The 15,683-nt window shown below is 38.8% G+C and overlaps 1 protein-coding gene and 1 non-coding gene across 2 annotated transcripts in view; both read right to left on the reverse strand.

The window, feature by feature from the left end:
• The window catches only part of TOX (thymocyte selection associated high mobility group box), a 314,252-nt gene that overhangs the window by 261,711 nt on the left and 36,858 nt on the right, over window positions 1–15,683 (reverse strand). The gene's annotated exons all lie outside the window — the stretch shown is intronic.
• On the reverse strand, window positions 10,609–10,680 carry TRNAC-GCA (transfer RNA cysteine (anticodon GCA)). The gene has a single exon. It is a non-coding gene; the product is annotated as a tRNA-Cys (tRNA).

Below are 15,683 nucleotides of genomic sequence, written 5' to 3' on the forward strand. Positions count from 1 at the left end.
TCTAGCCAACAAGCAACCCAGAGGTCTGGAATTAGGTCCTCTTGGACATCACCTGGAGAAAGAAGGCAGAGTTGGCAAAAAGCAGACTCCAGTCCTCTGCCCCAGTTAGGAAGGCCAGGAAAGCAACGGCAGAGCAAATCTGCATCACTCTTCCTCATCGTTCTTAACTCTTCTCTAGTTTAGGGTTAGTATTTTAAACTTTTTAAATTTTATTAATTTATTTTAATGTATATTTTACGAATTCAAAATTTAATCTTGAGGACTATTATTTTTCCTAAACAAAACACATCTAGAAGTTACCCCCAATACAGCATTTTGGGGATTTCCATTATGTCCCCAACCCCAGAAAAAGGTACCAAAGTACCCACATGATCCTTATTTAACAGAAGCAAAGGTTTTTGTGTTAAAATTCAAATGCAAAAGTAAAGTAAAAGGGGTTAAAATATAGAAGTAATACCCAATACCCTCACAGCAATGTGGCTTTTCCTCCTCCTGGTTCATTCATTCTCCTTCTTTCCCTCTCTCCCTTGGTCTCAGCTCATGCCACCACAAACACTTTCTCTAGGCTTTTATAAATATTCATTCTGTACTTACCACTCGCCAAGCACCTTACAAGTACTGGGGAACTTAGGGTAAATATGACAAATATGACCAGCCTTAAGAATTCACGTCAAGAAGATTTAACAACTTGACCCATAGCTACAAAGCATTGTGATAAGTGCTGTAATGGAGGTTGGTGGAGAGGAGAAGGATGTCCTAGCTCCCCAGAGATTGGGAAAGCCTTTGCTGTTACACTAAGTTGTGTCCAACTCTTTTGCAACCCCTTGGACTATAGCATGCCAGGCTCCCCTGTCCATGGGATTTCCCAGGCAAGAATACTGCAATGGGTTGCCATTTCCTTCTCCAGGGGATCTTCCCCACCCAGGGATCAAACCTGAGTCTCCTGCATTACAGGCTGCTTCTGTATTGCTGAACCACCTGGGAAGCCCCAGGAAAGCTTTGCTGGGAAAAAAAATCCTTAAAGAAGACTCAAAGCATGAATACAAGTCTGTCATGTGGGCCAGGGAGAATATGTCCAAATAAATTAGCTTTTTAGAGCAAATATCAACACAAGGGGGAGCAGGGTGATTACTCAAGAAAGCATAATACTTTTATAAATATGGAACATTTAACTGGATAATTTAATATGAATTGAGTTTGAAGGCAGCATGGGAATAAGGAAGGAGGCGGTTTCAGCTTTTATTATCAGTGTGCTTTACCAGAATGGCTCTTCTGGGTGATGACTACTACCTGTTCTAAGTATACAGCTTAAAGGGATATTGCAGATTGCTCATCTTCTCCATTTATAAAAGAAAGTCAAGAACAGGTACTTTTGTTTTATACTTGCTCCCCGTTACATTAGTTGAAACAACCATAAAATTCCTCAAACCTTTGCCCCTTACTACTGAAGTCAAGTCCCCCTCTATAAGTTTTTGTTTCCTCAAAAATTACACAATCTCTGACAATTATTTCCAAGAAATAAAGGATGTTTGTGTGTGTTTGTGTGTGATAGAGACAGAGAGGAGTTAAGATTAGAGAATAAAAGGAAATCAGACCTATTATCAAGCTTTAAGACTGCTGCAGTAAGTTAGTTTTTATCCCCCTTATAATATAGATTAACTTCTCATGATTTACTTTAATGCCTTTATCAGGAAAATTAAGCCATATGAATCCTTCACAGTAAAGGGGGAAAGGCTTAAGGATTTATTTCATATTTTTATTCTTGCCTGTTTTTAGTAAAAATAAACTTGCAAAACTTCTTTAGAAAAGGTGTTTTTAGCTTTACAATGCACATTTTTAGCTGATATTACTTACAAGGAGTTATCTAGTGAAATCCTATATATTCATTCCTCAATAAAAGTACTAATTAATAGAGGATTAAGAATGTCAGAATCTTGATCAAACACTGCCAAGACTGTGCCTCTGATGGGGTTGAGACACGATTTGCCTGCTAACTAAACCTGCATAGAATATACCACAGGTCAAGTGCTAACTGCTTATTTTTATATTTTTCATCTGACAAAAAAATGGCAGATTTATTTTATTCCAAAAGATTGGACACTGGCCAGACTGTTCTAGCTAATGATAATGTTTCTTGAAGATGGACACAGATTTTTACTGCTTTAGACCTAAACTTAACTATAGAAGAGTACTTCAGTACTGAGCTTCTGAAAATCATTGTTAATCATATAAATGGGAATGTCTATGAACACATTTAAGTAAAGAAAAATATCCGTAATTCCTTTAGCTGTGATGATATATATCTACATAAGGTATGTCACACATTCCTTGAGGACCAATGTTGTACTAAACGTACTATAGAGAGAATAAAAAAGGCTTTGGAAGTGACACAGGTTTAAAGTTCTTTTACTAATTCTGCTGAGATAATTCAAGTACATGGAAGGGGAGGTGGGTGAAAGCAAGGGTAGAAAGGAGACAGGTATTAGTGCCTGTTGTAATTACTGTGTTCCCCATGGTCTGAAATGCTAAAAATGAATGTTTCCTCTATTACAAGGATATAAACCTTTCTCACCAAAAGCCATTAGCATATATAATGCACATGTCTGAAAATCATGGTTTCTCTGTCACTCTTTTAAGACCTTTAGGGACTTGGGTTATTGTAGAGACTTAAATTACCGCCAAAGCGTAATTTGTAGTTCTCTAGTTTTCCAGGGTATTTTTAAAAATCAGTTTAAGCAATTTTACTCATATTTAATGGCTCAGTCTTTTCCAACAAATTAAAACGTTTGTACAGTCTTGACTCTGGAAAAATTTGCTATACAATTTGCAAAAGAGAAGAAACATTAATATACTTCATCAACTGCCTGCATTTCTATCAAAGAGATGATTTAAAATTGCAATTCTAGAAATTTATTAATGTAATATTTCTTTAAAAATAAATAACTTCTCAGAAGTCAAAACACATATAAACTCTTGATCTGCTTACACCATTCTAGGCATATAAAGTCACAAGAAAATGAATGACATTAATTTGTACCTTTTGTACAAATACATTTCCTCTTGTATTCTGGGGATAGAAATTGTACTACACTTAACACACACTCTATTTTTTCTGTTTTCAGTTCTTTCATCCCAAAGGTAGAATAAAACAAGAAATGTTACTTCCCTTATTCAGTTTTATTTCGGTCTATGTCAATTTAGCATATTTTAAATAGTCTGTATAATTTTTAAATATAAAAGGACCATTCTAATGTTAATTTGGATCAACTTTCCAAACATATGATTCTAGGTTTCCAAAAGGGGCCCTCTTGAGGGGACTTTTAAAACTGAACAACAAAAAAGCACCCTGAGGCTGCCCAATTCACATTTAACCTACTTACATGAAAAAGGAACTGCTTTGGTTAAGAATAAACTTCCACAGCTCAGGTTCAAGCTAAATACACCAGCATATTAGTGAGGAAATGAGACAGCAAATAGTAACTCCTTTCATACTAGCGAGAAAATACTGTATTTATTTTAAAGCAGCTGGCAGAAATTCTCATTTTAATTAAATTACATTTACTGAAATAACATTTTCATAATTAAAAAAATAACCCATTTCTCCCAAAGAGCTAGCAAAATATAATCACAATAACTTAAAGTGGGCAAAGGAGTAATGAGACTGTTAGAATAAAAGTGACTAATTTGGATTACAATTGTGCATCAGTTCAGTGGTTTTCAGTGATGCAGAAGCCATTACTACCTTTTGTTGCCATGTAAAGTTAATACAAAGTAGATAGCAAGTTTTGTTATTAATGATTTTGTAGAAGTAACTGAGTACAGGTTTCATATCATATATTTTTACTACTTGCATGTTAGACTAAAGATATTATCATGGAACCTCTTCCTTTTACAAATGAGGAAACAGGGCTTCCCAGATGGCTCGGTGGTTATAGACTCCACGTGCCAATACAGGAGACACAGGTTTGATCTCTGGGTTGGGAAGATCCCCTCAAGGAGGAAATGGCAATCCACTCCAGTATTCTCGCCTGGAAAATCCCACAGACAGAGCCTGATAGGCTACAGTTCAGGAGGTCGCAAAGAGTCAGACATGACTGAGCACACGTGGTCGTACACGTGCACACGTGCACGCGCGCCCGCTCACCCAAAATGCGTTCAGAAAAGTTAAACGTCTTGTTTGTAACCATTTAGCCAGTTAGTTATAAAGATTATTCTGGAACTCATCAGGTTTCCAATGCATAGCTCCTTCTCAGAGCTGAAACATTTATACCTTCATAGATGGTAGAAGGAAAAAGAAAATGGCGCACATCTATATGAATTATGGTAGAAACAAAAATTCCATTTCAAACTAAGGTTCAGTTTCTTCCACTTCTGGTTCCCTCCTTCTAAAAGTTCACCTGAGAATCAAAGTTTGTGTTCCAAAAGGAACAAAAGTTGCTGAATAATCAAGTTAAGTTTCATGTGTTAACAAAATCAATACGTGAATATGTTTTCAGGGTTTACCAATGATAGCTTCAGATGCAGCAATATTTTCTATAGATAAAATAATTCTGAACGCTAAACTCCTCATAGAAACAAGATGGCCCAATTGGTCAAATGATAAACCTCAGTGGCGAAAGCTATACAGGAAAAAGAAAGAACATTTAACTGAAGAGGGAAAGGATAACAAACCATGGGGAACAACATGCTTTCTTCTCGGATATTGCTGAATGCCAGTCTTGTGAAGAATAGAAAGCATTACATGGTATAGCTATGCCAAATTACAAACCTCACAGTAGTTGTATACAAGTTGTATACATGTGCTGCAGGATAATTTCTGAACAACTATGTCGTGGCTGAAGCCTAAACAAGTAGGAACTTTGCTTCACTTGGTACAAAAGAAGCTCCAGTGAGCTTTCATTAGCAGCCTTCTCCATTATTAGGTCAAATCAAAGTACAAGTGAGTGAGCAGCCCAACAACTGCTGCTGCGGAACAGACTAATAATGCTCTAAACGTTTACAATCTTTTCCAGCTAGAGCGAAAAACAAAAACCAAATGCTGTTAAATCCCATAATACTGAATATCTGTGACAATGACTAACAAAAAAAGCCCTGTTCTTTACTAATTATGGATTGCTTGTCATACTCCCTGAAATTATGTCTTACAGTTCAATTCTATAATCCCACAAATCCTTTGCATTTCAAACCTTTCCCAAGATTCTTTCAGTATCAATCTACTACTTTTTCTGCTCTGTGTAATGTAGTATTGAACCACAGAATTATGAATATCATTTAAACTCAGAGGGCCCAGGTACCTTCAAGGAAAAAAAAAATTTCCCCAACAGTCTAATTTGTAAATTAATTTCCTTGTTCACTGTCAGTTATTCTCAACTTACAAGCTTATGGGTCAAACCTTGTTGCTGTTTAGTCGCTCTAAACTAAGCCGACTCTCTGCAACCCCATGAACTGTCCATGGAATTCTCTAGGCAAGAATACTGGAGTGGGTTGCCATTTCCTCCTCCAGAGGATCTTCCCAACCCAGGGATCAAATCTGCGTCTCCGGCATTGCAAGCAGATTCTTTACCACTAAGCCACCAGGGAAGCCCTATGGGTCAAACTAATTAATGACAAAAAGCTTCAGTTCAGTTCAGTTCAGTCACTCAGTCGTGTCCGACTCTTTGTGACCCCATGAATCGCAGCATGCCAGGCCTCCCTGTCCATAACCAACTCCTGGAGTTCGCTTAGACTCACGTCCATTGAGTCAGTGATGCCATCCAGCCATCTCATCCTCTGTCGTCCCCTTCTTCTCCTGCCTCCAATCCCTCCCAGCATCAGAGTCTTTTCCAATGAGTCAACTCTTCGGATGAGGTGGCCAATGTACTGGAGTCTCAGCTTTAGCATCATTCCTTCCAAAGAACACCCAGGGCTGATCTCCTTCAGAATGGACTGGTTGGATCTCCTTGCAGTCCAAGGGACTCTCAAGAGTCTTCTCCAACACCACAGTTCAAAAGCATCAATTCTTCGGCCTCAGCTTTCTTCACAGTCCAACTCTCACATCCATACATGACCACAGGAAAAACCATAGCCTTGACTAGACGGACCTTTGTTGGCAAAGTAATGTCTCTGCTTTTGAATATGCTATCTAGGTTGGTCATAACTTTTCTTCCAAGACGTAAACGATGACTAAAATATGACAAACTTAATGTTAATAAAAATAATGCACTACATTTCACATCTTTGCATCCCAAATGGTAAACACCAATATTACACAGATTGTCCCACAGATCACTACTGTGCCTGAAAATGTTAGTAGATATTGAGGTAGGGGAGGATAGGGTTCCAGAAATAGTGAGGTAAACAATTGAACAAGTGCCTTTTCTGCAGACCCTCTGAGTAGCTGTTAATCTCACTGCAGACCCAAAAGAAGCAGAGTTTGGTGTGCTACCATTTTCTGAACTTATATAAGCATAGAAAACCAGATTTCCTGAAATTTCTCATTTGTGGAAAAGGAAAAAATCTCCAGGATGTAGCTAATCTAATGTTCTAATTTAAAACTACAATAATAACTGTAATACATTACTATTTCTAAACACACTCCTCCATTTCTAAAGACACTGTGGAAAAACTGGACCTTTCAAAAACCTTGGAGTTTTCACAAGCTTGGCTGTCCCGATGTCACTCTTTGTAAATGCTAGACATAAGAATTCACACCAAGGATCAGGCTCCAAAAGATGGAGATGCTTCTCTGCTAAAAAAGAAAAACTCCATCCCTGATTAGAACTGTGGGCACTAGTTTAAAAAGTTAAGACTTAATTTTACCTATTTAATTTGCATATCAGACACCTAAAGGTTTTCCACACATCTTTTACTGATGGAAAATGGCATTTCTCTCTTTGACTTTCCAAGAAATAAAATCATATCTGTCATTTCTTTTCTAGTAGGAAGAGGTACAATTATAATAATAGTTATTATATACCATTCCTGACACACAGAAAGTGATATAGAAATGTTTGACATTATTTCTGAGAACAGATTAATAATGCTTTAAATGTTTACAATCTTAACTAGCTGCAGCACAAAAATCAAATAACAAATACAAGTTAAATCCCATAATATTGAATATTTGTGACAATGACTAACAAAAAGACCCCAGTTATTTACTAATATTCCTAGGACCTCATCCTTGATATCTAGTATTCACATAGGTTTCCTAGTGACCTCTGGATTTAATCATTAATTTAATGAGACATATTTTCTAATTCTGAAAAGTGAAAATAATTTTTGAAGGTGGAAAAAAAACGGTATTTTTCCCTACTGTCCAATAAGAAGTATTCTCCACAATAGGTTATGGGGCACAGAATTGAATACAGCATAGTCCCAGTATCCACAGAGCTTCCACAGAGGCCAGACTGGAGAGATGGTTCAAAGGAGGAGGAGGCAGAGGATGAAAAAGACAAGGACTGGGGATGAGGGGAGGAGAAAGAGGAAGATGAAAAGAAGAAAGAGGAGGAGGGGAGAGGAAGGAAAAGCAAAGAAGAGGAAAAATAAAAATCAAACCAAGTTTTGTTAAAACTTACTTTTGTGTGGCAGGCATTCTACGTATTTTGCATATTTTTGTTCATTTAATCTTAACAACAGCCCAAAATGCTGGGTAATACTATCTCTATTTTAAGATCAGGAAGCTGAGGCATAGACAGGTGAGGTTAACCTGCTGTCATGACATGACTGCTGGAACCCAGCCACTCAGCTAGATTGTGGCCCCTAGGTTTGTGATGACTTCACCAACAATGACAATATTTCCTGCTGTCTGAAGGTTAGTATAAGGTATTTATAGACATCAAGGGGTCCAGAAGAAGCACTTCGAACTCAAAGTGGGTCTGGTGAGGCTGGAAAGATGACTTTTGAGAGTGATATGGGAAGAGTTTGCAGCAGTTAGCCAGGTAAGACAAAAAGGGGAGCATCTGAGGCAGGAAGAGTAGCCCATGTTATTTCATGATGGCTTGAATAGCAAGGTACTGGCAGGTTCAAGGGTATGGTAAACGTGAAGTAGTGTGGAGGGCAGATACGTGGGAGGAAGCCAGGTGTCCAACCAGGAGGGCCCCTGTGCCACACAAAAGAGCTGACAGCAAGAAAGATGGATATTCAAGTGATCCAGTGAGAAATGATGAGGGCTGACATCAGAGAGATGAAGTACAAAGGAAAAGGTGGTGGTGAATAGGGGAGAGATTTATGCAAGAACAGAGAGGTGTTAGTAGCACATTGGATGCAGAGGATGATAAAGAACGAGCACGTCAGAATTCTTTCCAGGGTGTCTCTTTAAAGGTCTGAGCTGCTTCTGATTTTCTTGTATTCTCCCTCCCTTTCTCTTACTCTCCCCAGGAACCAGTGGATTACACATTATAGGTATTCAGGTAATTGTTGAATAAGTTGAAATCCAAGGTATTTCAAGTATACGGTGGTGGTTGTTTTTTAGTTTGTAACTATATAAACAAATAAATCAACACACTAATTAAAACAGAAATAAGACTTCTGCATTTCTGACCAATACAAGAATACCAGTTTCCACTGCATCCTTCCTTGATCATCAGGCATTCTGACACAAAAGGAAAAGAAAGAAAAGGGACTCTCTGCAATAATGTTCCTAAATACACTGCCCTACGGGTAGAAAAAACACTGAATTTCTTTTTCGTTTCTTATCACTGGTGTTTTGCCACTGCTGGACTGTAATAGATCAATGACATCATCACATACCAATGATGCAGAAAGGCTTCCTACTCAAGAATAAACTGCCTTACATAGAAGACATTTAGAGAAATGAATTATGCTAATCATTGGCAAGTTACATAGTAATGATTAAAGAATTAGTTGTATGGTATCTTGCTCTGAACAGTCACAGAGCTGCATATCACAGAAAATTTGGAACTACAGAAATCTTTGTGGACCATCAGACTATCTTTTCCAGCTATTGTGTCTTACACTGACAAAATGACAAAATAGAGCTGAATTTCTAAACTAAGTTTTCAAATTTATACTAAAAGAAGCTGAAAAACAAAAAACAACCCCATTAACTGATCCTACCTGGGAACATGCAAACCTCTATCCATGCTTCTGTTTAATCTTACAAGGAGCTAGAAGCATCTCAGACATCAGCAACATATAAACTTCATCAGTTTCTATTACCATTATAACCTCTGCATTTTGTTAAATATCCCTTCACTAGCTCTAGAAACCATCAAGAAAACCTCAGAAAATGAATAAAAATAACAACAGCAGCAACAAATATCCAAAACTTTATTGAGAAAAACCACACTAAATATGTTGTTTGAAACCAAATAGCTGTTGGGGTTGGTGAGGGTGTGGGGATCATGGCCATAGTATTCAGGGTCCAATTTACTTTGAGGCCAGCATGGATAGTGGAATATTTTTATCTTAAGTTTTTCTTTCACAGAATTCAAGTCCTCAAGACATTATCATTGGACAGTATCCCAGAAAATTAAACACACATCCCTGAGCTGGAGAAGAATGTTCATGGTCTCCATAAATCTACTTAATGGAACTCAAGCCTTCCCTTGGACAGATGTGGAAGACCTGACTTAAACAATATTAAGTGTTCCATCTAGAAATGACACAACATAACTTGCTCCCTTAACCCCTCTACACTCCAGAGGACCCCCAAAGACACCCCTGAGTTGTGATCAAGCACTTCCTTCACCTAAATAATATGGCTTGTATATATTATTATGCAAAGATAAAGCATTAATTCTCAAACTTTATAAACCATTCTCCTATTTCCTCACTGCTCTTATTATTTATAGATTTTCCACTTTTTTTTATACCTTGAATTGTCCAGATAATAATTTTAATTCTCCACATCAATCATGGCAAGAAACACTGCCACAGAAATAAGTAACCTTGGGCAAGTCTCTTTACCTCTCAATTCCTAATTTCTCCAACAGTAAATCTGTCTGTAAACATGTCATTTATCAGTTCTCTGAACAAATATCTATCAAACTTCCACTGAAGAGAGGCAAATAACTGGTGTTTTCTGCTCAGAGTGCTACCCAAGTGCTCACAGAGTGGGTACCCAAGAAATGCATTGGTAACTAACCAGAAAATATAGTTCCTACACTTGCTATCTTAAGTGGCCCTTGCCTGGCACAGCTCAGCATGCAGAGTCCTGGCAGCGGGGCGCGGCGAGCCAAGCAGCAGGTGCAGGATGGTGCTGAAGCCGTCTTTGTACAGCAGGCGGCCGGGCCCCTTGGCCTGCTCCTCGGCCTGCTCCTCTGGCTCCTCAGCAAAGAGCTCAAAGGCCAAGCTATCTTAGCAAAATGCAAAAATTTGTAGAATTGAGAAAAAGCAGCAGGTAAAGAGTGAAACATGTTCCTGGTAAGAAAAGTAAAAGTGAAAGTCGCTCAGTCGTGTCCAACTCTTTGTGACCTCACAGACTATACTGTATGGAATTCTCCAGGCAGAATACTGGAGTGGGTAGCCTTTCCCCTCTCCAAGGAATCTTCCCAATCCAGGGATCGAACCCAGGTCTCCCAAACTGCAGGTGGATTCTTTATCAGCTGAGCCACAAGGGAAGCCCAAGAATACTAGAGTGGGTAGACTATCCCTTCTCCAGCAGATCTTCCTGACCAGGAATCGAACCGGGGTCTTCTGCATTGCAGGCAGATTCTCTACCAACTGAGCTATCAGGGAAGCCCTCTGGTAATAAAACTAATCATCAATCAAAAAATAAGTTTTTAATGAACATTTATATACCATGTATGCTGTAAGATATCCAGATGGATCCAGAAGAAAAATGTCTGGCCCCTAAAAGCTGTACTCCATCGCTGAAGTATTACTTATTTACACACAAAAATAGATGAAGTGACAGTGAAATATAGTGTAAAAATAGTGCAATACCAAGAACTAAAATATAGTAGATTGCCTCTGAATGTCAGAGACTGAAATTAGAGAAAAGTGAAGGTGAACTGGGATCAGGAAAAGTTTAGAAGGAAGATTTGACCCTAGAACCTGAGCCCCAAAGGAAGCAAAAAACCTGGTCAAGTGTGAGCATTTGAGGTGAGGGGGCAGAGAAAAGATGGAGACACAAGAATTTATCTACAACACTCAGAGGGAGCATGAGATGCCAGGCCTTTGGAAGCAGAGGGCCAGCATCATGAGGGGGCCATGCCAGGTTTAAGATTTCATGCAAGAGAAGGTAAGGAGCCAGTAGAGGAACAAGGAAACCACATTGTGACTAAGAAAGATCACATGTTACATGTAAGCAGATCCAAAGGCAGGGACAGCAGATAAAGGCTCTTTCAGGGACACAGCCATGAGATGGTACTGGTGAAAACAGGAATTCCAGTACATTCCAAGAAGACAAATCGACAGCATTTACTGATGTGATGAAGTGTGCAAAGAAGAAATCCAGATTTTTAGCCAGAAGGACACAGAAGAACAAAGATGATAATGGCAAAACTGATGAAAGAGAGTTGATAAGTTTGATTCTGGAGATGTTAGCCTAAAAAAAATCTGTAAAAATAATACATAAAAATCATAGGATTTGATGTCTACTGATGTTAGAATTTTGGTCAGCATTATAGTCACTGCATAAACCATGGCCGCAGACGTGTCGACTAGAGATATAAAGGCAAAGAGAGAAAGGCAGCAGTTGAAGTCTGACAAAGACTCCTTGACCAAACTTTAGTCAGACTCCTCTGACCCCTCTTCCAACCATGTCTCGACCTTGAGCTGCAAGCTCTGTCTTTGCAGTGTCCAGTTTCAGCAAGAATTCTTCTAAACCAGTTTAGAGAGAATCCCCCCCATCCTCAATATCTGATCAAATTCCCCATCTCCCATCATCCTGTCCTTTGTATCTGATCACCCTTGCCTGTCTCCAACAAGAATCCTATGAGGTCAGTCTCACAAGAATGACCCCTGCCGACAATTACCCTTATTAATCTCCTAGCCTCCAATCTCTCTTGCAAGCTAGCTCCCTGACTATAAATCCTCCTTTATTCTTGTTGTATTCAGAATTGAGCCTAGTTTTTCCCCACTGCAACAGTCTTGATACCACCTGTCACAATAGTCTGGATTAAAGCCTTCCTTATCACTTTGACAAGTTTCAGAATAATCTTTTCTTTAACAAGGGTCAAGTCAAATGGATTACCTATTATTAAGGGGTCATGAAGAGTCTGTGCGAAGGGGAGACAGAGCTCCATTTCTCAGGAAGGAGAGAAATAATAATCAAATAGCAACAGAACAACACCTCTGACCTCATCAAGAGCAATACTAGAATATCATTTGTATCATACTTTATAAAACAATTTCACATATATTATCTTACAGTTAAATTCTCACAGAGCATGAGATGGTTGGATGGCATCGCCAACTCATTGGACATGAGTCTGAGCAAACTCTGGGAGATAGTGAAGGACAGGGAAGCCTGGCATGCTGGAGTTCACAGGGTCAGACACAATTTAGGGACTGAGCAACAACAATAACAAATCCTCACAACAGTCCAAAAAGTCATTGAATTTTTTCATTTTTTCCAAACAAATCAAAAGTGGAGAGAGTCAGAATGGGCCGGGGTCACACAGCTCCTGTACCATCAGGAGCTAGGGTATCAAAAACCCACCAATTGCTCAAGGCAGTTCTGGTCCGGGGTGAACATGTCTGAGGAATTCTACTGCCGTCACAGATGACCACTTCTCTTGGAGTTAAAAATATGCCCCTGAATTTAAACCCCATAACCATGGAAGTGAGTGCCCTTGGTTCTGCCAGTGAGCACGTACTTCCTCCTAGGTTCTCGGAGGCCCAGTGTCTATGCTGCAACCCCAGCTCCGTCTGTCTCCTGAAAGTTTGGATGGAGATAGTTCACCTGTTCTTGAGGTTCCATCTAAGTTTGACCGTATCTCTTTCAGATCTTTTTCATCATGAAGTCTCTGTAACAGTGAGGTCATTCACTTCCTCACTGGGATGTGACCAGGAAAGGCATGAAGCTTGGTACTCAAGAATGTGTGTCTCATGGCCCTGATCCCTGGATTTCTGAGGGCCCCACTTATAGAGCTCCCCAAACATACAGAATATATACCAGCACAAAAGTGCTATTGCTCTGGCACAGAGTACTGCTCCTGCACTGATTCTTTCCTGGTGAGAACTGGAAGGTTCTAGGTAGTCTTGATGAGAGACTAAAATCTGTCCAGACTAAGAGCCTGAACAATTGACATTTTATTTACATGGGTGATAATGAAGTTCAATACTTATTGATTCTTGCTTGTTTGCTAAGGGCTATGATATAGAAATGGAGAAGGCAATGGCACCCTACTCCAGTACTCTTGCCTGGAAAATCCCATGGACGGAGGAGCCTGGAAGGCTGCAGTCCATGGGGTCGCTGAGGGTCGGACACGGCTGAGAAACTTCCATTTCACTTTTCACTTTCATGCATTGGAGAAGGACATGGCAACCCACTCCAGTGTTCTTGCCTGGAGAATCCCAGGGACGGGGGAGCCTGGTGGGCTGCCGTCTATGGGGTCGCACAGAGTCGGACACGACTGAAGCGACTTAGCAGCAGTAGCAGCAGCATGATGTAGAAATGTGCCGTTAAAAAAAAAAAAAAAAAGGAAAATTTACTTATTGGACTATAAAGAATAGAAGCAATTGAAAGTCTGACAATCCTACATATAGAACAATCGTTTTGTCCCTTTAATTCATGGTAAAGACGAATGTTAAACATATTAAGTTTTGCCTTCTAGGGCAGCCTTGGTTGCACTTGGGAATGCCTAGAGTCATTGCCAGTGGAAGGTGAGTCAACTCAGAAGGAAAGAAAGGAAGACAAAGGAAATGGAGGAAAAAGTAGTATCTACACAACAGTTAAATTATGAAAACTATTAGTACCATCACCAAAGATCATAAAGCCTAATTCTACTTGTGCTATATTCTAAGCTTGGGCACTGGTAAAGTTTCATGGACCAATTCATGAGCCTTGGGACTAGAGCAGAGAGAGCAAGCAAGTGGCCTGAGTGGCTGTCATATCTGCAGTCATCACTCTTCCTCCGGGAACCTGGGACAGCAGCCCCTCCCACTGGGAGAAGGACACCTGTGATGTGGTGGAAATTAGAAATTTTTACATGCTGCATTTGACAGTGCACTTGGAAAGTTTTTTAATGGAAGAAATCTGATTCTTGCATAAAAAAGGAGTTTTCAAGTTAATTCAGGATCACAGCACAAATGAGCTGAGACAGCAAACTTAGGTTAGCTCCCACACAAGATTCCTGCAACTCCTTAAACTATACCCTTATTTGCTTAAGTTTTTTTTTTCCCCCTGTTATTGTACAATAGAAGAGGAACTCAAAATATCTATGATGACTTCAAGTTTCACATTCTGATTGAATTTTCAGAGCACCATTCAATATCCGTGAAAAGTAGCACTTGGAAAAATATTTTTACATGATTTCTAAGAAAAGTAGAATGCAACACCTCTGAAGGTATTGATTATGTTACTTGGGAAAGTTCAAATAACTGTGGCTTGTCAGGCAGAATGAAGCATCCTTTGGCATCATGGCAACAGTGAAGGAGAGGATAAAATTGAGGCAAAGGAATAACAGGTAATTCCATCCTATTTTAAAAAGCCAGATAACTGACACTGGAAGTTATTTGAAGAGGCAAATACTGCATGCAGGCTTTCCATGGCTACTGTAATTCTATACCTTTACCAAAAAAGTGTGTATGTATTTATTTCCATTTCCCCATAATTTAAATCAAATCACTGAATATTTATAAAGGAGAGAAAAAAGAAAACTGTTTTACCTTGAGCCATAATAATCAAAGAGATTTATTTTAATTTGGTTCTCTACTCTGAATGTTTCTAGTCAACCCCAGCAGTGATTTGATTCATTGTGACTATCTGAGAATAGCTTTTTGAGATAGCAACATCATTTCAGTTGAGTTCTCATCTTGCCTTATGCTTGTTAATACCATTTGATAAGCCCATAACTAGTAATTTTTGGATATTAGTTCAATTTTATTTTGTAACAATTTATATTTGTTCAGCTTGATTTTAATTTGGAAAAGGTACATATATATATATATATTTTTTTTTTTTTTTTAATTAAAGGAAAACCACTAATGCTGTAAAAGTCTGCTTTTAAAAGAAAATCTTTTTCAGAGAATCAGGGAATTGAAAGTATCATTTGTCAGTGGGTCACTCTGGGCAGACTTCATCCACGAGACCTTGAGGACATAAGCTGGGAGGTTTTCTTGAGTCAAACAGCACTGTGAAATCTACTAACAACCAACAGTAGGGGGTTTCTTCAAAGAGTATGATCGCACAACTAAAACTATCTTAAACTATATTTATGGATATGAATTTTATTTAATTAATGCCTCTATGTCCTGTACATATCTACCCTTTACACAACTGTTAAACACATTCATTTAATGCCTCCTAGGTGTGTGCGCAACAGTCACTGTTAAGGGGATAGAACGATGAACAATATAGGATCTTGTCCTCAAGGGAAAAGAAAGCTAAAACCTGTGGGACACCTACTATGTGCCATACCTTAAACTGTATCTTTGTTACAACTACCTCAAGAATAATCTTGAGAAGTCATATGACTTTTGTCAGCTAAATGAGAAAAAGGCTGTTAAGTTTTCTTTTAATGTATCTTCATTACTATATCTCCATACTTGTGAATTTGTATGCTTTCTCTATA

The sequence above is a fragment of the Bubalus kerabau genome, chromosome 14, assembly GCF_029407905.1.
Source record: "Bubalus kerabau isolate K-KA32 ecotype Philippines breed swamp buffalo chromosome 14, PCC_UOA_SB_1v2, whole genome shotgun sequence".
NCBI classification, from domain to species: Eukaryota; Metazoa; Chordata; class Mammalia; order Artiodactyla; family Bovidae; genus Bubalus; species Bubalus kerabau.